The sequence below is a fragment of the Ambystoma mexicanum genome, chromosome 7p, assembly GCF_040938575.1.
Source record: "Ambystoma mexicanum isolate Mex_15411 chromosome 7p, UKY_AmexF1_1, whole genome shotgun sequence".
In the NCBI taxonomy this organism is placed as follows: Eukaryota; Metazoa; Chordata; class Amphibia; order Caudata; family Ambystomatidae; genus Ambystoma; species Ambystoma mexicanum.
In genome coordinates, this window is record NC_090939.1 from 820,553,507 (window position 1) to 820,577,476 (window position 23,970).

The following is a 23,970-nucleotide window of genomic DNA, read 5'->3' on the forward strand; positions in this document are numbered from 1 at the left end:
CCCCTCTCTTCCTTGAACCTCTCAGCCCTACTGCTAGACTCACTCAGATTTGTTTAATCCGCTTTGAAGGGGAGAGAGACTTTATCTCATGCATTCAATTGGTTATGGGGATACTAGACCCTTTTTTGTGATGGCATTGTTGAGAGAGCTCTGCACTTTGTTCTAGCATCAAGGGCACCTAGGGCCCTTTTTTCTATGTTTTGTATGTACTTGGTAGCCCTTGTACCTGCCAGTGCAGGTGTAGTCGGCTCCTTTTTTATGACAAATGTGTTTTTACCATTGCAGCATATGCCATCTTTTACTTGTTCTGTTGTATGACAAGGTCAATAATCTTCCGCCGTCATGAGGGGATATGAACCCCTCTCAGCCTGGGGGTGGGAGACCCACCAGGGTGGAAGGCAGAGGCAGTCCTACCCCAGTGGTGCAAGATTTCATTTGAAGTCCCCTTCCCAAGTGCCTGTGTATAGTTGGGCAGTTACCACTTGCATCAGCCCATAAAACACATGCTTGCCAATTTTTTTCTCTTTGTTCTAGACCCACAGACAACTTTTCAGGTGAACAGAGAGACTGTAGAAACCACAACCCATCATAGCCCTACGGTGGCCATTTACGTTACAGCAGCAAACTTTCAAAACGAAAGTGAGACTGTGCCTGGTGCGGTGAAGATCCTACAGGGCCGTCTGTCATTCCATGCACTTCTCCCCCCAATTGGCATGAGCAGCCTTGGGAGTGCTGGAACTTCCATAGACCACGAATGCTTACCTTGGGGGAAGCCACGCTAATAACCTCGAACACAAACGGACACTGTAGAAAGTGGCCTCCATTGCTGAAATTGTGGAGAAAAGGGGGCATGGCTTAACCGCTATTTGAACGTTCCTTTTTCTCTAGCATGGGGTCGAGCATGGATTCACATACTCATGAATATTCCCGGTAGTCAGTAAAAACGGTTTCACTTCACTTAAAAACTGTATTTTTCCTCTAAACCAATCACTGTCCTCTGGGTCTTACTGCCCCCACCCAATGACCTTCCTCACCATAAGCCCCATCTCTGGCAGCCATCTTCAGATTTTTACCATACGCTTCAGTGTTGGAAGTCCTCGAGTTTTCTCTCTAAGCTATTTGCATCTTTTTTCGTGTTTTTCTACAGAAACATTTCCATTTTTGTTTCAAAGAAGCCTGGATGCTCTTTTCTTCATCTGCCGACAGCAGGGACCCGTTGTCAGTGAGGTTCCGCGCCCCTCAGGGGCCAAGATCCATCGAAGATTCTACAATGCCATCTTGGGCCTACTTCGTGCCCTCCAACCATGATTGAGGAGAAAGAGGGAAGGTCCTTCTTAGGGCCCTGCACCAAATGCGGGCTACAAAATGTTTATGGAGGTCAAACACCTGTAATGCCTCTACTACCTGCACCCTGACCACAAGGAAATAAAGTGTGAGATATGCCTCGGTTTATCAGAGAAAACGACGAAGGACGGGCAAAGTAGGCTGGAAGCATGGCTTAACACGAACAAGGCCTCTGGCCCATCCTCTGAGGAGGGTATTGCCTCATCCAGGACCGGCCGTTCCGAGGAGCAGTCCTTTGAGGGCGCCTTATCCGTGGGGGCCAAAGATAAGGCCAAATAGCCACAAGTCTGAGTCCACCGGGTTCACCACAAAACCGGGTCCCAAAGTGGATAGGGCACGATCAGCATCACCTTCCGCCTCCATTGCCAGCTTACCTTTAAGCTCCTCTTCAAAGAGGAAGTGATCTACCATGTCTATACTATGGGGGATATCCGAGAAGCCGCGGACCGAGGAGAATGCCACGCAGCCCAAGCAGACTCAGCCGCACAGGCAAAGACCTCTTTGGTGACTCCGTCGGCGGCTGCTACTACCACAGCAGCTACTGGCGCTGATCCTATGAGGGTGGCTCCCACGGCTCAGAAAGTGTCCTTGCCCCCAAAGTGCCACACCGCTGAAGTGACTTTGGCAAAGTCTGCAGGCATGCCAGAAGAGGTGAATCCGGCTCAGGTCCCGCTTCAAGACTCTCGGGGGCAGGAAGGGGAGATGAAGAGGCTCCGAAACAGCACTCCCAGGCCATCGCCCAAGCCATGGATGTCTCATCCACGGATGACGAAGATCAAGAGTCCTTGCATACGGTCCACGAGGACGTTGAAGAGGACGATGGCGAGGGGGATGAGGGTGCAGGGCCTAGTTTTCCTGGTCTGCCTTCTCAGCCGATGGATATTCTGACGACTCTACACACCTTGGTGTCAGAGGTCCAGATGAGAATGCCTCTGGCGCCGGTACCTGTGGTCCCCCAGATCCCCGATCAGTCTCCAGTGAAGAAGAGGAAGCGTCATCTGATGCACCCATAATCAACCTACTCCACAACGCCGGGCCCCTTCTCCCCCAGACGACCCAGACACTGGTACGGGAACGGATACGACCATACCGACGGATGATAGCGAAGACATCGTCGAAGTGGACAGTGAATTGCCACATTTGGATGCTCCACATAGGGTGTCCCCACCGGATGAGGTGGGGTCGTTCCACTCCATGATCGCCAGGGCCTCCAAACTATTCCAACTGGTGCCCAAGGAAACCAAAAAGAAGGGCTTCTTGTATCAAAGGCGCAAGGTCAAGAGGAAGACTATCATTGCAGTGCCTTTTCTGGACGATGTTTGGGAGGAGGGCCTGGCCCTCATGAAGAACCCTTGCACAGCTTCAGCCAAGTGGGATAGGCTGAAGAAGAAATATGGGGTACCGGACTCTGCACCCAAGTGCCTGAGGTCACAACCATCGCCGGACTCTGTGGTGTCAGTGGCTGTGAGGAAACGGTTGGCTAACCCGTCCTCGTTGTCTTCGGTCCCTCCGGATAGTGAGGGGAAGAGGATGGAGGCCATGAGAAAGAAGGTGATTTACACCATGGCGTCCACTATCAAGACGGCCAACGCACTGGCGATACTGGCCAGGTATGACAGGGAGTTGTGGTACAACCTAGGACCAATTCTGGAATCCCCCCCCCCCCCCCTGACGATAAGAAGATGGAAGCCCTCGCTCTCTTCCAGGAAGGGCAAGTGGCGTCGGATCATGCTATTACAGTGGCATTGGATGTCGGCAACACAGGGTTCCCGGCAAATGTGGAACCATGTCTGCCTTCATCGACAGGGTTGGATGAAAGCCACTAATTTTCATCACAAGGTCCAAGCGAAGGTGCTGGACATACCCTTCGATGGCGAGAATCTGTTTGGGAAGGCCGTCAACGAGTCCCTCCAGGCCATCAAGACGGATACAGAGATGGCCCGTTTGCTGGGCACTCTCCAGCAACCCGTGTCTTCTTTTCACTCCGACAAGAGAAATTCGAGCAGGTCTTCAAAAGGGTTCTCCATGTCGTACAGCCAGCCTTCCAGGTCCACAACGCAAGATGCCTACAGAGGCCGTTCCCAGGCCTATGGTAGCGGAGGACAGCATTGCCGTTGACTGCAAGACAGGATGCCGAAGCAAGCCTGAACCGACCGGGACGTCGGGCCGCCACTCGTGCATCCCGGTGGGAGGCCGGCTGACGTGGTTCGTCAGCGAGTAGAGAAAGATCACCACCGACAGATGGGTGCTGGACGCTCTTGCCCAAGGACACACCCTGGAGGTCCAACACAGGTGTCCACGGATCCCTCAGGTTCTCTGTCAGGAGCAGCACATCCCTCAGCTTATGCAAGAGGTACGAACCATGCTGCAAAAAGGGGCGATAGAGCTGGTTCCCCAACGGCCCCTGGGCTCCGGTGTCTATTCCAGATACTTTCTAGTCAGAAAGAAGATGGGGGCGGGGTCGGGGGGAGGGGGCTGGAGGCCCATCCTGGACATTCGACGTCTGAACGAATACCTAAAGTCCCAAATGTTCAGGGTGGTCACGTTGCAACATGTGCTCGGCCAGCTGGAAAAAGGAGACTGCTTGATGATGTTGGAAATGGGGGACGGCTGTTTCCAAGTCCCCCCTTCACAAGAAACATCGTCAGTTTCTGCATTTCGTGGTGCAGGGCCAGCACTACCAGTTCAAGACCTTACCTTTCGGTTTGAAGTTGGCCCCCAGGGTGTTCACGAAATGCCTGGCACCACTGGCGGCCCATCTGCATCTGCAGGGTATACACCTATACCCGTACGTGGACGACTGGCTGATACGCGCCCGCTCGCGGGAGCTGGCCGACGGACACACAGAGAGGACTGTACGGCTATTTACAGATCTGGGATTCTCTGTCAACTATCCGAAGTCCTGCTTAAAGCCATCACAAAATGCGCTGTTCCTAGGGGCCAGACTCAATACGTTGTCTTGCCTGGCGTCGCCTTTGGAGGAGAGGCTGGCATCCATTCAAGGAAACGTCAATGGCTGTCATTGACGAAGACGGCCATGGTGCGGGCCATCAAGTCATTACTGGAAATGTCCTGCATCTACCTTGTCCATCTCTGCAGGTTGTAGATGCGACCCCTACAGCAATTCCTGGATTCTCCCTGGATACAGGTGTCCAGAAGCTTTAAGGACAAGATCCCTCTCCACGAAGAGTTCCTACGGGCAATAGAGTGGTGGGGTGTCTGCTCGAACATCACCCAAGGCATGGGATATCAAACACCCCCATACCACAAGACGATCAGCACGGATCCCTCCCTAGAAGGTTGGGGAGCGCACACCGGATGTCTGCATGCCAGAGGCGAAGGATCTGCATATTAACATCCTGGAGCTACGGGCAGTGTTCTGGGCCCGCAAGTCGTTCTTACCGTCTCTGAAAGGCAAGGCGGTGAGGATCTTCACAGAAAACACCACTACCTTGTTCTATATCAGGAAGCAGGGGGCACTCGATCCCTGGCGCTCTCCATGGAAGTGCAGGACTTGTGGCACTCGGCTGTCGTACAGGGGATGGTGGGAGTCGAGAACACCATTGCAGACTCCCTCGGCAGCGAACTGCGCTCTTGCCACGAGTAGGAGCTTCGACAGGATCAAGAGGACAGCCTGTTCGTCAAATGGGGCAGACCCCAGATCGATCTGTTTGCAACAGTGGCACACTCCAAATGCCAGAAGTTTGCCAGCAGATTCCACAGCCGACGAGCCTGGGGGACGCTTTCTCCTTCCATTGTGAGGGGCTGTTTCTGTACCCGTTTCCTCCATTCCCTCTCCTGCTGCGATTCATCAACACACTCTGTGTCAATGCAAGATGATGCTCATCACCCCGGCGTGGCCGAGGCAGATTTGGTATCCAGACTTTCTCAGCCTGTCAGCGTCGCCTCCAGTCAAGTTGCTGGTGGTTCCAGATCTTCTCACCAGAGAGGGAGGCACAATCCTTCATCACAACACAGGATTGTCATATATCTTATATCATACCACATCGCTGAACCTGAGGGCTTGGCACCTACAGTCTTAGAGTTTGGATGGTATGAGTTGCCAGCAGACTGCAGGGAGGTCCTCACCAAGGCCAGGGGGTTGTCAAACTTGAAGTGCTACGGCCTTAAATGGAAGCGTTTTGCTACTTAGTGCCGGTTGCATAAGATTACCTCTCTGAGGGTCACGGACCCACAGATCCTTCCATACTTGCTATCCTTGGCAAAGGCTGGACTGGTGCAGACCTCCATCAAGGTGCATCTGGCAGCTATCTCCCGCTACACCAGGTCCCCAGCATAATCTTCGCTTTGGTCCCACCGACCTGTCAAGGAGTTTCTCAAAGGACATTTCCGATCTTTCCCACCGGTGAAGGCTCCTGCCCCAGTGTGGGAACCCAACGTGGTTCTAACTAGGCTCATGGTTGTCCCCTCGAGCCTATGCATCAGGCCCCACTCAAATTTCCCTTGTGATATATTTTATTTATATTGCGCCCATACACAAGTGTTTCAAGGCACAACGAGGCAAGGGAGGGGGTACACGAGAGGATAAAACAACGATCTTACTAGGCCCAGTGTCATTGAGAATGCGCAAGTGCTGGGGAGAGGGAAGGGGACAGTGCAAGGGGCAGGGGAGGAGTGGAAAGTTCAAAACACAGGACAAAAACAACAAAAGGAGGTGTGGCCAAAGGGTGGCAAGTGCAAGACTTAAGCGCAGACAAAGGGTGTCAAATAAGTGCAGGTGAGAGGACTAGCGTTGCAGATACAGACCCAAGTGCAAAGAGTTGCCAATGGCAGTGCAGGTAAGTTGCAGGGTGGGCAAGGGATCAGGCCCTGAAATCAGAGGGTAGCCAGATGCCAAATGCAGGAACAGACTGAGATCAGCAGGGTAGAGGAAGAGAGAAGGCAGAAGCAAGAGGAATGTCTTGAGGTGCTTCCGGAACCGGAGATGGTTCTCCTCAAGTTTCAGAGAGGCAGGGAGGCTGTTCCAGAGGGAGGCCCCAGCCGAAGAAAGAGATCTACCGCCAACTCGTTGCTTGGAGAAGCGAAGAGCTTGAGTAGGAAGGTATTTACGCACAGAGAGTTGCAGGTATAGAGGATCTAAGCCCCAGAAGGCCTTGTGGACAATAGAGAGGGTCTTGAACTTAATCCTCGCAGCCACTCGAAGCCAATGCAGAGATTTCAGTGCTGGAGAGATACGATCCCTGGGCTTAAGGCCAAGGAGAAGTCTTGTAGTCCTGTTCTGGATGAGTTGCAGAGGGCGCAGAGTAGAAGCAGGTAGATTTAGAAAGAGGCTGTTGCAGTAGTCTAGCCTAGAGTGAACCAGTGCTCTGGAGACAGTGAGCTTCTGGAGGAAGGAGAGGAAAGGAAGAATATCTGAGGAGAAGCAGTTGGTAGTTAGACTTCTTAGAGACGTCAGAGACATGAGGAGAGAAGGAGAGTGTGGAGTCGAAGATGACCCTGAGGTTCTTAGCCACGCAGGTGGGAGTAGGAAGGGGGCCAGAGAGTGACTGTGAAGGAAGGTGCAGGTGAGCTGATGAAGAGGATCTCTGTCTTACTGGCATTCAGGCAGAGATCATTGGTGGCAAACTGCTCCTGGATTGCAGACAGGCAATCAGAAATGAGAGAGGGCGAAGAGGCAGCAGAGGGGAGCCTGAAAATGTGCTGTGTCATCCACATAACACTGAACGTTGGAGCAGAGAGTGGCAATGCGGTGGGCAAGAGGTGCCAGATATTGGTTGAAGAGCCAGGGAGAGAGGTTAGACCCCTGGGGAACACCACAGGTAGAGAGTGAGATAGTGGAAAGGAAGGACCCAAGTTGGACCTGGGAGGGTAGGTCAGAGAGGAAAGAGGTCAGTCAGGCAAGGGCCTGATTGGTGATACCCAGGTTATCATGGAGACGTTTGAGCAGGATGGCATGGTTTACCTTGTCAAAGGCAGAAGAGGGATCGAGTAAGATGAGGACAGAGGGGAAATTAGAATCGAGGTTAGAGAGCAGGTCTTCATGGATGTTCAGGAGAGCAGTTTTCCATGCTTCCGGCTGCTCTGAAGCCAGACTGATGGTCATGGAGATGACCAACAGATTCATTGTGAAGATTAAGCTGGGAGATGGCCAGCTTTTCCAGGAGTTTGCCCAGGAAAGGAGTGATGGAGATTGGGCAATAGTTTGCCGGACAGGAGGGGTTGGCAGAGGCTTTCTTGAGAAGAGGGTGCACAAGAGAGTGCTTCAGAGGGGAAGGGAAGGCTCCACTGGCGAAGGAGTGGTTGCAGAAGTCAGCCAGGGCAGGAGCAAGGCTGTCAATGTGGTCCTTGGTGGTCCGTGGAAGAGGTATTTTCTTGTGGCCATCACCTCTGCCAGGTTGCTAGGTTGAGAGCCAGGCCCTATCCTGCAAGCAACCGTATCTGGCTTTCCACGAATTGAGGGTGGTGCTGCGTACGCACCCCTCTTTCATGCCGAAGGTTCCGTCAGAATTCCACCTCAACGAGCCTTTGGTGTTACCTGTTTTCTTCCCAAAACCATTGTCGCCGGTGGAAAGGGCCTTTCACTCGCTGGACGTTGCTCGTGTCCTGAAGTTCTATGTGATGCGCACAAAGAGTTTTCGGAAGAGTTCACAACTGTTTGTGAATTTTGGTCCTGTGAACCATGGGAAGGCCTTGTCCAAGGCTTCAAGGTGGCTCTCCGGCTGCATCATGCACTTTCACCAGTTGGCGAATCGACCTCTGCCCGGCCATCCATGAGCCCAGTCCACCAGTGCGATGCTGCCACAACAGCGTTCCTGTCTGGTGTGCCCCTACTGGACATCTGCAGGGCTTCTACGTGAAGGTCCATGCGCACGTTCACGAAGTTCTACTGCGTCAACAGGGATTCCAGGGAGGAGTTAAGAGTCAGCCAAGCAGTGCTACGTGGCCTGTTCGCTTGAGCTGAGTCTGTTCCAGAGGTAAGGGTTATTGCTTCTGTTGAGACTTGCTGCCTCCTGTTGTTGTGTAATGTTGTACTGCTATGTGTTCGTTATTCATGAGCATGTGAATCCATGCCAGACCCCATGCTCGAGAAGGTTTAAGTTACTTACCTGTAACTATTGTTCTCCAGCATGGTTCTGACATGGATTTACATGCGAACTCTCCCACCGGCCCCTCTGCAGCTCTTCCTGGTCATACTGCCACTATACGTGCTTACCAAATCTGAAAATGGCTGCCAGAGGAGGGGCTTAGGGAGAGGACTATCATTGGATGGGGCCAGTATGACCCAGAGGACAGTGATTGGTTTAGAGGAGAAATACAGTTTTTAAGTGAAAGTGAAACCGTTTTTCCTTTTACCGAGGATTCCGAACCGGACAACAGGGAATATTCATTAGCATGAGAATCCATGCCAGACCCATGCTGGAGATCAATCGTTAAAGCTTATGTAACACCTCCGGATGGGGGACGGGGCCAGACAACCAACCAGAGTATGGAGAGGGGGGATACAAGAGACCACAGGAAACAGGGAGTTGTGGGTTGTTTGGGTGAGCTTGTTCGAGGAGGAGGTGGTAGACCAAGGGACATGCACATGGAGGCAAATTGTAGGGCACGTGAGGCGTTGATTGGTGAGCGTAAGTGGTACTTCGTTGTTAGTGTACGTGTAAGACACTGGGATTGTTGTAGTGAGGGTAGGATTGGTTGTGAGAGTGAAAGGAGTGTGACTGGGAAGAAGGTGGGGAGGAGCAGTAGTGAGGAGGAGGGCGCAGCAGTAGTGTGTAAGAGGCAGCTATAGTGTGGCGGAAGGCGTCGTAACTAACATTGATCTCTACAGGTTCCAAGCAACAGTGGGGAGGGGGGAAATCGGTGCATTCTAACTATATAAAATCAGACTATGTCCAAATTATATCCATTTACTCTTCTTGTGGAAGGTGCCGATTTATTTTTAGAAATCGGCCATTTAATGTAATTAGTGCCTCGCCCAACTTTCTCCAAGACCAGTCTAATGAATGCCTAATCGCATCGGTCAAAAGCCTTCTTGGGTTCAATAGACATTAAGATAGCGGGCAGATTTCTTGCCCACCCTGTTCGATGAGGTGGATAACTTTCCTTGTTAGGTCAGAATTGTATTTCTTGTGGTTCCTTTTGCTAACTTGGGTAGTCTCCCAAACATTCTGCTTTTTTCGATCAGGTGGATAACTTTCTTTGTTAGGTCAGAATTGTATTTCTTGTGGTTCCTTTTGCTAACTTGGGTAGTCTTCCAAACATTCTGCCTAAACTTTGGTTTTTGCTGGCAGAGGAAATACTAGAGAGTTCTCCCTGACCGCTGCAACTCAATTGTGTTGTGTTGTCCTCAGTAGCCCATATGGTTACCTGGATTTTAGGAAAGAATTCAATTTTGGGGCTTCTGCTGTACCATTTTATCTTTTTGCTTTTTTCCCCTTTAGTTTTTTGGATCTCTGACTTATTTTTGTGGACAGAGGGATTTCTGCTGAAGTCCACATGCCACTGTAACCCTTTTTTAGCATATGGGCCTATGGTCGCCCTTATAACTCCTCGGACAGGGATGCTTTTTAAGACCCCATTTTCGGTTTTAGAGAATTGGTTGGTTACAGCTGTAATTTAGGTTTTATTATTTTTAGTAAGGTGATTTGGTTTGCAGAAACATATAGACCCATAACATAAAAATAGACATAGAACAATCTCTACAATCATTAAATACACATTAAACCACAAATTATTCTTTCTTATGCAATGCAAGGTAGTTGCTTTGCATCCATAATATTTAGTCCTTTTTATACAAAATACGATAAAAGGATATTACCTACTCCAGTACAAGTATTCTCTTCACAATCACATTAAATACATAATCTACAATTTGCTTATTAATTAACGTTCAAACTTCAAGTACAGGATCACTTCTTTCCAAAATGGGAACTAAAAATCTTAGAAGTGCTAATGAGAGGAAGGTTTTCCCACCCATCATATGGCATTCCCAAATGTCTATAACATTTAGAACAAATATGATTGTTGACACATAAAAGAAAACATTATAATCTTCTCTTCTGGTGGCTAACCCCTGTCCTTCAATGATCCTTTGTTTGAAGGTTTTCAGGATCCCTTCCTCTTTACAAAAACTTCATGTTCTGTTGATAGCTACATGATCTTGCTTGCCCATCACTTCCATAGTTTCTCATAAATTGAAGCAGAATTGCATAAATGCTCTGCTCATGTTGGACCTCTTGGCAGCATTTGACACTATTGATTATGCTATACTGTATCAATGCTTAGAGGAAATCGGTATTTGTGGGGCTGCTCTTGGCTCATTTTGGTCCTTTTTGGCTAAAAGGATACAAATCCTCTCCATTGCCTGTTTTTTTTCTGCTGTCCCCACCCATCTCGTCTGTGGAGTACCGGAGGGTTCAGCCATTTCTCCAGTGTTTAATGTTTATGTCCTTCCTCTGGCCAAACTTATCTCTGCTTACGGCTGTCACTTTTATGCTTATGCTGATGATACACTGCTGGTTTTTCGCATTGATCGTGACTGTGACCTAGTTTTGTCTCAGCTGAACAATTTTCTTTCTGCCATTGGTAATTGGATGAGTACCACTTGGCTGAAGCTTAACTCTGAAATTATGATTTTAGGGAAGTCTATGTTTACAAAAGATTGTCCTGTTTCTTGGGGCCCTTTGCCAACCCGGTTCCCAAAGTTAAGAACTTGGAAACAAACTTTTCTTAATTGCTTTCAGCGGTTCCAGAAGTTAGTGCCAGCTGTGGCGCTGGTCACTTTAAACTCGGAATTTTGAGAAAAATCATGCAGTATATTCCATGGGGTCTGAGAAGCCAGGTGGTCTCGGCTACTACATCTGATATTCTGTAGTATTGCAATGCCTTGTTTTTGCCTCAGTCCTCTGACTGCAGGTCTTGCAAAGTTATGCTGCCAGCCTGGCTGTGGGCCTACCGAAATTTGCCCACACCTCTCGGATGTTGAGTGACCTCCATTGGCTCCCTGTGGAAGCTAGAATCCAATGTAAATCTCTCTGTATCATCCCTGGGGCTTTTTATGGCACTGGAGCTATGTATTTGCAGGAGAAGTTTGCTAAGTATGCTCCACCCTGTAATCTCTGCTCTGCAAATCTCTTGCTCCTGTGTGTTCCTCGGGTGTCAAGGAGCACCATGAGTGGTCAAACCTTTCGGTGGCAGCTACAGTTCTCTGGAACTCCTTTCCCTCCCTCTCTGAGGGCAATTTCCGACCATTTGTCTTTCAGAAGAAGACTTAAGACTTTTCTATTTGCCTAAAGTATAGGAGTGGCCTTGATGTCTTTCTGTGTGGGGGGTGCCTACCGGTAGACGGGGTACTTTCAGCACCAATATATCCTCAGGTTGGTGTCACGTTTTATTAAATATACATAACATAGCATCAAGAATGTGTCAGTGAATTTATTCATGTAGGGCACAGTTTGGTCATGTGTCGGCAATACATTAGGATATTTGTTGTCCTTTTTTTCCTTTCCATATGCATCACGTTTCGATGCAAATCCAAGCGTTCTTACTTTTGTCTGGATTTCATTAACATATGTGCCCAGTCTTCCTAAATTAACTTATTTACATCAATGATTACATTTATTTACTCCCAAAAAATTCTTTGATGTACATTCTAGAAGTTGTTGTAAAACGCCTTTAGTTCCAGCTTCTCATTATCAGATCAACAATTTGTCTTCCTTAGCAGACATTATTTACAAAATGAATCATGCTCCTATCTTCCAAATTGTCATCAATGAGCGTAATCCCAGATCAATTCTTAGATATACCATATGGCAACATGAATGTAGACTAACATTTTCCTCCATTTATGCAATACAGTTGCTTCAAGTTAAAGTGTTAGAACCTGCCAAACTTCTAGTACATGCAGCGCAATCAGCGTTACCTTTTGCTTCTAAGCAGTAATCAAAACACTTTAATGCAGCTATTACTGAGACAATCTTGTTCACATACTTATCATAAAGGGTACTGAAATTGTTTTTATTTATTTTTATTCATTTTGTCATTACTCCTATGTCCCGTGCCTTTCCTCCATACTTGTGGGACATTCTGTCCTTCGGGACGGGACTGGAGCACTTTTGTCAAAAAGCATAAAAAATTGAAATTTTTATCCTTATATTTTTACGCCGGGCTGTAACCCCTGAGCTCTGCCCCGGACATTGCCCTTCAGTCCTTTTCTCTTCACGGTCGGGGCTGGACGCACTAGCATCACCAGGAATTGTATCTTTTATTCCCTTTGTCCTTCCTGCTCCGGTTCCACGGTCATCTAGTCCGCCGTCTATGCCGGAGCGTCTGGGATATGTATCCTGTTCTTCATGCGAACATCGTTTTGTGAGGGCAGATCCCCACTCTTTGCTTGGAGTGTCTAGGCCTGGAATATTGTTGGGACTCATGTTTTTATTGCGATTCCCTCTCTGTCCCAGCACTCCAGCGTCGTCGTCTTCAGTGGGAGGAGGTGTTTCAACGTGTTCCTCCACCACATTTGCAGCTCTTCATCGACGAGAAAAACAAACGCCCGGTAAGTTCGTTACTTTTTAGGGCAGCCCAGCCATGGGACTCCTTCCCAGGGTCTTCCAGGACCGGGAGGGGCTTGAGTAGCTCTGCTACCAGGGCATCCCTGAGGTGTCCCACAAGAGGCCTAATGGGCACATACAGCGTCCTACGAGGGATCACACAGTGGGCCTGCCAAAACCAAACTTTCTTCCGCGGTTCCCCGTTTTGGGGCTATAGTTCAGCCCAGTTCTTCTATGGCTCTGGGTACCGGAGTTCACCCTGAGGTGTCCATTTCTGGAGCTTTCCACACCGATACCGGGGTTCACCCTGAGGTGTCCATTTTGTGGAGCTTTCCACACAGAGTTACGACTCGAGGCCCCTCTTGAGGGAGCTAAATGTCCCGGGTTCCATCCCGAGGTTCCCCTTCTTGGGGCTAAATCCAGTACCGACAGAGGCAAAGTTGAGGGATCCTCTTTGAAGGTCCTATCGGTGAGGCACATTCCTCCACCTTCCCACGCTCACGGTCGTGGTGGTAACAGCTCTGTCAAGGGGGCAAAGAAGGCAGTCACACACCTAAGGCTTTCGAGTACCGGTTCTGCTGAGGTTCTTCCATTGGAGGCTAATTATGGGGCAGTTCCTAAGGTGTCCAATAAACACCCTAAACCTGCCAGTACCGGCTCAGCCGAGGATCCTTGTTTCAAGGGTAAAATGTCACATAACACCCCTGACTCCCCTGAGGAGACCGTTGCCTCATCTTCTCCTGTGACGCAGTTCACCTCAGGTGTCGACAAAATGGCGACTCAACCTCTGCGGTCCACAGCGGCCATTTTGTCTACCTCTTACACCAACGTTCACTATGGCTAGTGCTGGGGGGGTTTCTTTTGGGGCTGAGCAGTTTTTTCCATGCCATGTGGATAACAAAAACCTGTTTCACCCTTCAGTGGATTGGCACGCTCAGGCACCGCTGCCTCATACAGTCTCACTCCCTCCTGGTTCCGCACCCCTGATCTATGTGGACCCAGCCGGTGGAGGCCCTTCCTGGCAACCATCCTCATTGAGTTCATGGGGTCATGGCCCTCCCGAGCGGCCTCTGCCCACTCCAGCGCCTAGACCTTCATCTGAGGATGCGTTTTTTGGGAAATTCCAGACGCTCAGGCATTCTGATCCCATGATGGTGTACTTTAAGGGTCTTTTCAGGGAAATGTATCCTTAACCTCCTGTACTGCCTTCTGCCCTGGTTGGTCCCGGTAGTGCCACTTACTCCATGTCATGCATGGCAGGCAAATTACCTCGGGACCTGGAACACTGTCTTCATATAGAACTGGCTATGCCCATAGAACTGCTAAGTCTTTCTATTCTAAATGGACGCTGTTTGATATCCTGCCTGGAAAACGACGTTTGCATTATTCACATCATTGAATTCACGCAATTAGAGATTGTCACGTGTGTTACTGCATTACATTCATAAGCAGCATGAGGACGTCGCTCGCTGCTTCTGATTGAACCAACATGGCGTCTGGTAGCTGAAACTTTGATCTGTGTCCTTGCTTCTCTTCAGCAACTTCTTTTGGCTTTCCTCCGGCGTCTTACTTCCACACGCAAACTCCTGGAGCTGCATTCAAGAAGTTACGGCAGCTTTTCTTGTTCACGTGTATCTGTCTACATGCTACTTTCGGCAGCCGTCTACTAGAAGACCAACGGACGGCTTTTCCTTCACACACGAGTTCTGGCAGTCCCGTCTGCGTGTACTTCTGTCGCGTGTAAAAACACACGCGGGTTCCTGAAATCTTCATGTGCGGCTTTCCTGGCTGCGTATAAGTTTGTCGCGTGTAAAACAGCACGCGGTTTCCTGAAATCTTAAAGCGCAGCTGTTCTGGCTGCGTGTACTTTGGTCGTGTGTAAAAACTCACATGGGTTTTTGACCTCTTTAACGTGCAGCCTTCCTGGCTGTGTGGAAATTGGTTGCGTGTAAAACCGCACACGGTTTCCTGAACTCTTAAACGTGCTGCTTCCCAGCTACGTGTAGATTGTTCGCGTGTAAGCCACACGCGGTTCCTAACGTGCTGTTTCCTGGCTGGGTTACCATTGCACGTGTAATTCCACACACAAGTTGTGCTACGCTTTGGATTAATCACTGGCACCTGAGATGAGCTAACAGTTGGATTTCAACTCATTATTTCTGTTGTACGTGGGAAAGGAAGTACTGCCGACATCTGTTAATTTGAAGGTGATTGTGCACTGTACTTTGGATGCTATCCTGTGGTGCACCAACCCTGTATCTAGCGTGAGCCTCGTGCCGTTCGGGATACGTTTTCCTTACTAACTTTCCCTCCTTTGTCGTTGTTTCCTTATTTGGATTTCTTCAGAGACTTGTTGGCGGAGCCTCCAGTTCACAATATACAGGTTAGTGTTGTACTAGGTGCTATTGCTGTGCTATTAGTGAGAGTTAATCTTGGGACACTTCCTCATTATACTTAACTGTATCCTAGGCTGACTTCCAATGATGTTCCACGCCCTTTCCAGTGATCCCTCTCTCTGCCTGTTTTATTAGTCGGAGAGTTGTATCATTTGGAAGGTCTATTCTGACTTCACTACTGTCAAGTCGTTTGCTTCATCAAGGATTCGGAAGAGCCCTATAAATTGTATCCTTTATGGTTATACCTGTATCCTTTTTCATAAAATACTTGTGTGATTTATGACACTCCACCTCTACCTGCTGGACCTCCTCCATCACTTCCTCCTCTGCCTCCGCTTTCCCCGATAGAAAAAACATTGGGTGCACGACTAGACAACACTTTGACGTGAGGCACCACGTGCAGTCGATTGGTCTCCTGCTCCCGCTTCACTGGATGAGGGCAAGGCGGATCAGGACAGCGACGAACAGCCCTGCTCTATTAGAGCATTTCATGACCGGGTGCTGGATATGATGGCTTTATTTGATATTCTAATGCCTGAGGCCCCCGCTCCACAGGACGGGGTGCTTTCTGGAGCCTTCACTCTATTACCTCAGGAGCGCACCCGCCTGTTCGGACGTCTTGGCTGAGGCCCGCAAGGTCTGGGAAAAACCCTATACCGGGCAGCATCTTAACAAGAGGATTGACGTTCAATACAAGCTTCATGCCTCTGAAGATATAACCTTGTCGGCTTGTCCGCTCCCATCGTGAACAGTGGTAGCGGCAGCTATCCTCCAGTCCAAACCGGCCTCTACATCCTCCACTGCAGCGGCCCAAATCCTTTCCAAGGAGGACACACTTCTCAACGCCAATGGCAAATAAGTATTTTCCAACTCGGCGCTCCAACTTCGTCAGGTTAACACTGAGCTCATCCTGGCAGCGGCCGATGTCGGGCTGTGGAGGGAGCTAGCTGATTTCCAAGAATGTATACCTGTGGATAGGCTAGAAGACTTCAAAGCCGGTTTGTCGGAAGCCAGAGTGTTCAAAAGACAACGCAAGGGGGTCACATGGATCAATACAACAGTTATTCAATTAATGATTGACTCTAGTAGGTGTAGGGGTGATGAGAGACTCCGTCAGGTAAATAATTGGTTCAACATGTTTTATTAATTATACAAAAATCACAGTACAGTAAAAAATTCCATTCGCACAATAACATCTTAAAATGTATATAAATGTATGTAATCGGCATACAATTTCTAGAAAAAATCTAAAAACAACCTATACAACACTGCTGATTGTCATTCATAGCCCACTGTATATCTGAAGCAGTGTATAGTAGTCAATGTAAGGGTGCTGCCAAAAAGTGCTTAGTGCCTACTACGTGTACATCATTACAACGTATCATCATAAGTGTAGTTTCGACGACAAAAAATGATCTAGTTCAGTCATAAAAACTGATGGTCGTATTCGTCAGGGCACACAAATTATTTGACAATTAATATTTAGGAAGCCCCCAACATTTTTAGCATACAGGATAACAATAAACCACTATGTTGCATAATAGATATACTGTATTTCGAACTTGATTGAAGATCTGGACCTCTAGTAGAATGCTAATACACAAATAAAAAATAATGAACAAGAAAACCTTTAAAAAACTGAGATTGAACCAGACTGTGACTCAAGAATCACCCAACACCAATTTGAATTCAATTTTAGAGGAGTGCCAATATCAAGTTGACCAAATTCACCTTGATGGGTCCATAAGGGGCGCAGAAAGTGATTGCTTCATTCGCGCTGCCCATAGAAACGCAGATAAGAATTATTATTCATCTGTGGAGACAGAAGAACAAAGGGGATTTTTACCATTATCCCAAGTTCTGACCTTATTGCACAGAGAGCTAGACCAGAAACGTGTAGTGGGCTGCATATGTACAAACATACTAACATTGCAAAGTCAAGAAATTGGAGCATATCCATAAGTCAAACAATTGGACACGTAGCCATCTGGTGTTCAGAATGTGTCAGATTGGAACACGCTGCAGTGCATCAGAGAGGTCCTTCTCCAAAGTAGAATGTACAAATCCGCCTACAGGTAACGCCCCTAAGTAAAGAAAAAAGGGGGGTATATGTGAGAAGGAGGGTATGTGTAAAAAGGCCATATAGTATAGAAAAAGTTAGACCAAACTAGCTTAACAACGAATGTGACAAATGGTAACCGTCTCTTGCCAAAAGATGGCCACATTTAGCATTGATAGCGAATGAAGTAAGTGTATCACTAGCACACTATCCAAACCATAGTGGAATAATCCCTAACTGTGGTAAATCAATCCAGTAAGGGCTCGCCGCATTGGGGTGACACCCTATTTCCCCCACAACTAGTTTCCAAGGACCAGTAAGCGCATCTTCACATAGCTCACAGAGGTAAGCCCATGGAAAAACGTGACGAATAGAAGCGAAAAAACGTCCAAATGGAGCCGAGCACCAAATAACACTTATAAATACTCACCGCGTTAGAAGGCGGATGCGCTGTCCAAATCAAAAGTCGGGAACACAAAGAAGAGGTATTATGAAAGTTCAGGTGAGTAGCTATCGACCGTATTTAAACTTGTATTCCCAGAAATGGGAAAATGGAATTAGAAGGCAACTAATAAAAATAGAAACTCGAAGAGAAAAAGAGGAAAAAAGTAAAGCGAAAACAAACCTATTGCGGTTGAATAGCCCGATAAGGGCAGAACGACTGGCCTAACAGCCTGGCCTAGCTGGAGATTAGCCCAGGGGCATCTCATGGAATACATTGTAGCCACTCTTCTTGGGGATTAAGGCCTAGATCATAACTTTGGGTGTCAGACAAAACCGCTGTCTTTGAAAAAATTGTACTCGGGGACTTCAATTCCATCTATAATGCCCGTAATGAAACTAGACAGGGTCCTTGCTTTAATTTTACTAAACTAGAATGGCAGAGTCTACAAGAACTTAAACAGGATCCAGCTATTGTGATTAAACAAGCTGATAAGGGGGGTGGCGTGGTAGTATTGGACTCAGACCAGTATGACGACGAAGTTATGCGCCAATTTAACAACTCAGAATTTTATTGCAAATTGAGAGGCGACCCTACCGAAAGCATAAGGAAGGAAATGTTGTCAGTTGCACTACTGGCTTGTGGTGCAGGGGTTATTAATGAGTAGGAGTTCCTATTTTTGACAGCAAAGGGAACTAGAACCCCACTTATGTATTTTCTACCTAAGTACGTTCATGTTGCGAGCTTCTGCCCCATTAACACAAGTGTGAGGATGGTCGATAGCTACTCATCTGAACTTTCTTAATAACGCAGTGAGTATTTATACGTTTTATTTGGTGTTTGGCTCCATTTGGAAGTTTTTTCGCTTCTATTGGTCACGTTTTTCCATGGGTTTACCTCTGTGAGCTATGTGAAGACACGCTTACTGGTCCTTGGAACCTAGTTGTGGGGGAAATAGGGTGTCACCCCGATGCAGCGAGCCCTAACTGGATTGATTTACCACAGTTAGGGATTATTCCACGATGGTTTGGATAGTGTACTATTGATACACTTACTTCATTCGCTATCAATGTTAAATGTGGCCATCTTTTGGCAAGAGACGGTTACCATTTGTCACATTCGTTGTTAAGCTGGTTTGGTCTAACTTTTTTCTATACTATGGTCTTTTTTTACACACACCCTCCTTCTCACATATACCCCCCTTTTTCTTTTCTTAGGGGCGTTACCTGTAGGCGGATTTGTACATTCTACTTTGGAGAAGGACCTTTCTGATGCACTGCAGCGTGTTCCAATCTGACACATTCTGAACACCAGATGGCTATGTGTCCAATTGTTTGACTTATGGATATGCTCCAATTTCTTGACTTTGCAATGTTAGTATGTTTGTACATATGCAGCCCACTACACGTTTCTGGTCTAGCTCTCTGTGCAATAAGGTCAGAACTTGGGATAATGGTAAAAATCCCCTTTGTTCTTCTGTCTCCAAAGATGAATAATAATTCTTATCTGCGTTTCTATGGGCAGCGCGAATGAAGCAATCACTTTCTGCGCCCCTTATGGACCCATCAAGGTGAATTTGGTCAACTTGATATTGGCACTCCTCTAAAATTGAATTCAAATTGGTGTTGGGTGATTCTTGAGTCAGTCTGGTTCAATCTCAGTTTTTTAATGGTTTTCTTCTTCATTATTTTTTATTTGTGTATAAGCATTCTACTAGAGGTCCAGATCTTCAATCAAGAACCGAGGTACAGAAACTTCTAGACCTCAGAGCGGTGGAGCCTGTTCCCGTCAGGGAGCAAGGGGAGGGCTACTACTCCTGTCTGTTCAGTACACAAACACCAACCGGGCTGGTATTAGCACTATCCTCGATCTTTCCCAGTTCAATCTATCTCTTCCCCAAGAGAAATTCAAGATGATCACGCCTTGCCAAATAAAGTCCTCTCTTCGGAAGGGCAATTGGCTCAACACGGTAGACCTCCAGGATGCATACATGCACATTCTGACTTGGAGCCTGCATCAGAAATATCTGCGGTTCTCCCTGGGAGAGGAACACTTCCAGTTTCGCATGCTCCCTTTTGGTCTCAGCTTGGCGCTGCGTGTCTTTACGAAGATGACGGTCATTGCAACTTTCCTCAGACTGCAGGGGGTTCATGTATATCCGTATTTGGACGATTGGCTCCTGCACAGTCCTTGCCGAGAGACAGCCTTGATCAATCTTCAGTCTCTCCTTCAGCTCTTGTTCCATCTTGGGCTGTCGGTGAATTGGCGGAAATCTTCCATGACGATCTCTCAAGACCTGACTTTCCTGGGTTTCCCTTGGAATACAGTCAGTACCAAGGTGTTCCTAAAGGCGGACAGGGTTGCAGACCTTTCAACCACGTGTCAGCTCTTCCTCCAGTCCTCGCACATGACGGCCTGGTGGTTCCAAAGACTTCTGGGTCTCATGGCCTCTTGCATGCTACATCTACCTCTTGCACGTCTGAAGATGAGTCGCACACAGCTAGCTCTTCAGAGCTGCTGGTCTCAGGCATTGGACCCAGATTCCAAGATAATCCCAGTTCCATCCTGCATGACAGCAGACCTACAATGGTGGTCTTCGACCAACAACCTTTCAATGGGGGCCTCCTTCCAGGAGCCCTGCCCACAAGTGACGGTTACTACGGACTCCTCCCTTCTGGGGTGGGGAGCGACGCTGTCACCTTGAAGTATTCGACCTATGGACGCCTCAGGACAGTAAGTTCCATATCAATTATCTGGAACTCCTGGCTGTGTTCCTGGCGCTCAAAGCTTTTCAACTGTCTACCACCAACAAGGTAGTCCATATTCACACTGACAATTCTGTGGGAATATTTTACATCAATAAGCAGGGTGGGACCAGGTCACCTCTCCTTGTAGACCTAGCCATACAAATTTGGTCTGGGCCATCAAGCACAAGGTCTGGCTCCAGGCTGTAAACATCCCGGGTCACATCAATGTAACTGCTGACTCACTCAGCTGTCAGTTGGCAGCCAGTTACGAGTGAGAAATTAGCAGCAATGTCCTCTCCAACATTTTTGCCAATGGGGCACTCCAGAAGTGGACCTCTTTCTAACTTCTACAAACAGGAAACCTCCTCTTTATGCATCCAGGGTCGGCCTCAGAGCGTCCTCCCTAGGAGACACCCTTGAGATCCCGTGGCACAACATGAAGGATTATGCCTTTTCTCCATTGCCTCAGATTCATCAGTCACTCTGCAAGCTCAGGAGTGCATTAAATGACACTCTCCTGTTCATAGCTCCTTTGTGGCCAGCCAGATTCTGGTTTTCGGAACTTCAGCATCTGTTGATTCTTCCTCCGTTCAGAATTCAGCTGATTCCCGACCACCTTCACCAGAGCGATCACCAGCTGTGGCCCCCCTCCCCACAATCATTCAGCTTGGCGGCCTGGTGCCTGAGTTCAGATCTTTAGCACAGTTTAATCTGTCCGAGGACAATATGCTCATTATCCAAGCGGCCAGTAAACCTTCTACAAGGGCTCAATATAGGAGCAAATGGCTCAGTTTTTGCCACTGGTGCTTAGCTAAACAGCTTGACCCCAGACACGCTAAGGTTGACACTGTTCTATCCTTTGTGTCTTACCTCGTAGCTTCTGGCATTCATGTGCTGTCTTGCAGAACTTACTTATCTGCCATTGTATGCAGCCTACCTGTCCACGGATAGCTGTTCCTTCTCATTGACTAATCCAGTCATCAAAAGGCATCTTGTTGGACTCTTCCATCTTTTCCCGCTGGTACGCACTCCCCATCCCAAATGGGATTTAAATGTGGTCCTCACTGCTTTATGCCATAAGCCGTTTGAACCCATGGCCACTACTGATCTTAAGTATCTTTCTTGGAAGGTTGCTTTTCTGATTGCTATTACATCCACAAGGCAAGTAAGCAAACTCCAAGCTCTTTTTGTGGAACATCCGTTCCTCACTTTGCACAAGGATAAAGTTGTGCTTCGCACTCATCCTTCCTTCCTACCTAAGGTGTTTACTGACTTTCATTTGATCAGTCTATCTCCTTACCAGTCTTCTTCTCGAACCCGGCATCTGATGCCGAGAGAGTTTTACACAATTTGGATGTCAGGCAAGCCCTAAAGTTTTACATCAATAGAACAGGGGAACTCAGAAGCTCCTTGCAACTCTTGTTACATTTGGTGACCCTAAAGGGAAACCCGCTTCCAAAGCACCCATTTCTCATTGGATTGCCTCGTGCATTTCAGAGGCTTATAAGATCCAAGGCCTTCAACCACTTAAGGGCGTCCATGCTCATCTAGTCCGCTGTAAAGCGACTGCTGTTGCCTTCAAAAAGTGTGGCCTTGGGAGTCCATTGCAAGGTGGCTACGTGGCCCTCCCCATCAGCTTTCTGCAAGCATTACTGCTTAGACCTGAGCTCCAGGGCTGGTGCCCAATTTGGCCAGGCTGTCCTCAAAAACGTGTTTCAGTGAAGGGATTTTCCATCCACTCTTACTACCTCTGGTTGTGCCTGGTAATCTCCCACAAGTATGGCGGAAAGGGGACGGGACGTAGGAGTATAACAAAGTTACTCACCGTAGTGACTATCTTACTCCTAGTCCATAGTCCCCTTTCCCCCATACACCCTCCCACCGTCCCCTCTATAATGTATCCTCTATTATTGCTTAAATGGTCTCAGACCTGGCGATGCAAAAGGACTGAAGGACGATGTGCGGGGCGCATCTCAAGAGGGTGGGGTTATGGCCACGTGCTGTGGCCCTGCATAAAAATAGGACAAAAATTAAAATGTTTGATGCTTTTTGACAAAAGTGCTCCGGTCCCGTCCCGAAGGACGGAATGTCCTACAAGTATGGAAGATAAGGGACTATGGAGTAGGAGTCAGATGGTGGTATACACCAAATTGTTTGTTTACAATTGTTCGAATGAACAATTGACCGATTTTAAAGGGTCACAACTGACCTGTTCACAATTGACCATATGTGTATATGTATATGTATATATATATTTCTGAGGCTTGTGGAATCTGCTTAGATCACATGCTGTGCATAGGCCGACATCTAGTGGAAGCTGCGGAGTATTACAGTTTGTTTTTCGAAAGTCGAAAATGGGCGTCGACACAGGCGTGCCAGTAATACTATCCCTAGTGTGACGTCCACTGTACCCAAGATCCCTCACGCGTGTAGGATCCTCAGATTGTTTTTTTCCGCCATACTGGTCGGAAGCATCTTGCGGAGTTCCCTGGCCTTAGCCATACTTTTGCTGTTATTATAATTATAATTCTTATTCATTCCCTTCCCCACCCCAACGTCGACCCTCAACCTCGACGACGGCTGGAGAAGTCATCGACCGTCGACTGCTCGACGGATCTGGGCCTCGGAAGGCCGCTGGCCTCGGCCCGGGCCTAGTAGGCCGCTGGCCTCGGCCCTTACAAGTAGGGAGAGTGGGGGGTGGTACATACTCTTCACTCTTGATATATAGTTACATTTTATATATTCCTACACTTAGCAGCCCGCTGCCTTAAGGTGCGTATGGAGGGTACCCCTTTTCAATTCTGCCCCAAGTGCAATCGCAAATACCCTTGGGTCGACAGGCACGCCACATGCAATCTCTGCTTGCCGAGGGATCACCCCGAAGCGAACTGCAGAGCGTGTAGTAGGTTTAAACCTAAGACACTTAAGGACCGTTCGACAAAGCGTTGGGCCCACCACGCCAGGCAGGCGGCCATGGCAGCGGAGGGCGCCTTCAGCGATGGCAGCGACGCCGTACTTTCGGACGGCGAGGGCATTATGGCGTCGAGAGACAGCCGGCGAGCGCAGGTCCCCGACCTCGGAAGGTCGTCCGGCAGGGCGGCTATGGGGAAGACCCCCGGCGACGCAAGCGCTACACACCTAACACACACTAAACACACTAAGACCAACCGGACCTCGACGACGTCGACTTCCCGGAAAGAGGCACAAAAAGAACGGTCCGACTCGGTGTCCTCTGGGCGCTCTCGATCGAGATCACCTCACGACGCAAGGCAATCATCCACTCTTGCCAAGAGTGCCTCGCTACACACATTAACGGAAGTTCGATCGTCGGGAGACGAAGACGACTTCCACCCCCAGGCCGCGCTCCAAGATACCGAGACCGCGGTTAACACCAGTGAGGCCCCACGCCCGAAGCACACAGATACCTCTCCAGACCCTCGGCGCCCGGCGTCGAAAATCTCTGGGGCCTCCA

General features: G+C 48.4%; 1 protein-coding gene across 5 annotated transcripts in view; it reads left to right on the forward strand.

The window, feature by feature from the left end:
• ASMTL (acetylserotonin O-methyltransferase like) overlaps positions 1 to 23,970 on the forward strand; it is an 816,255-nt gene that overhangs the window by 553,522 nt on the left and 238,763 nt on the right. The gene's annotated exons all lie outside the window — the stretch shown is intronic.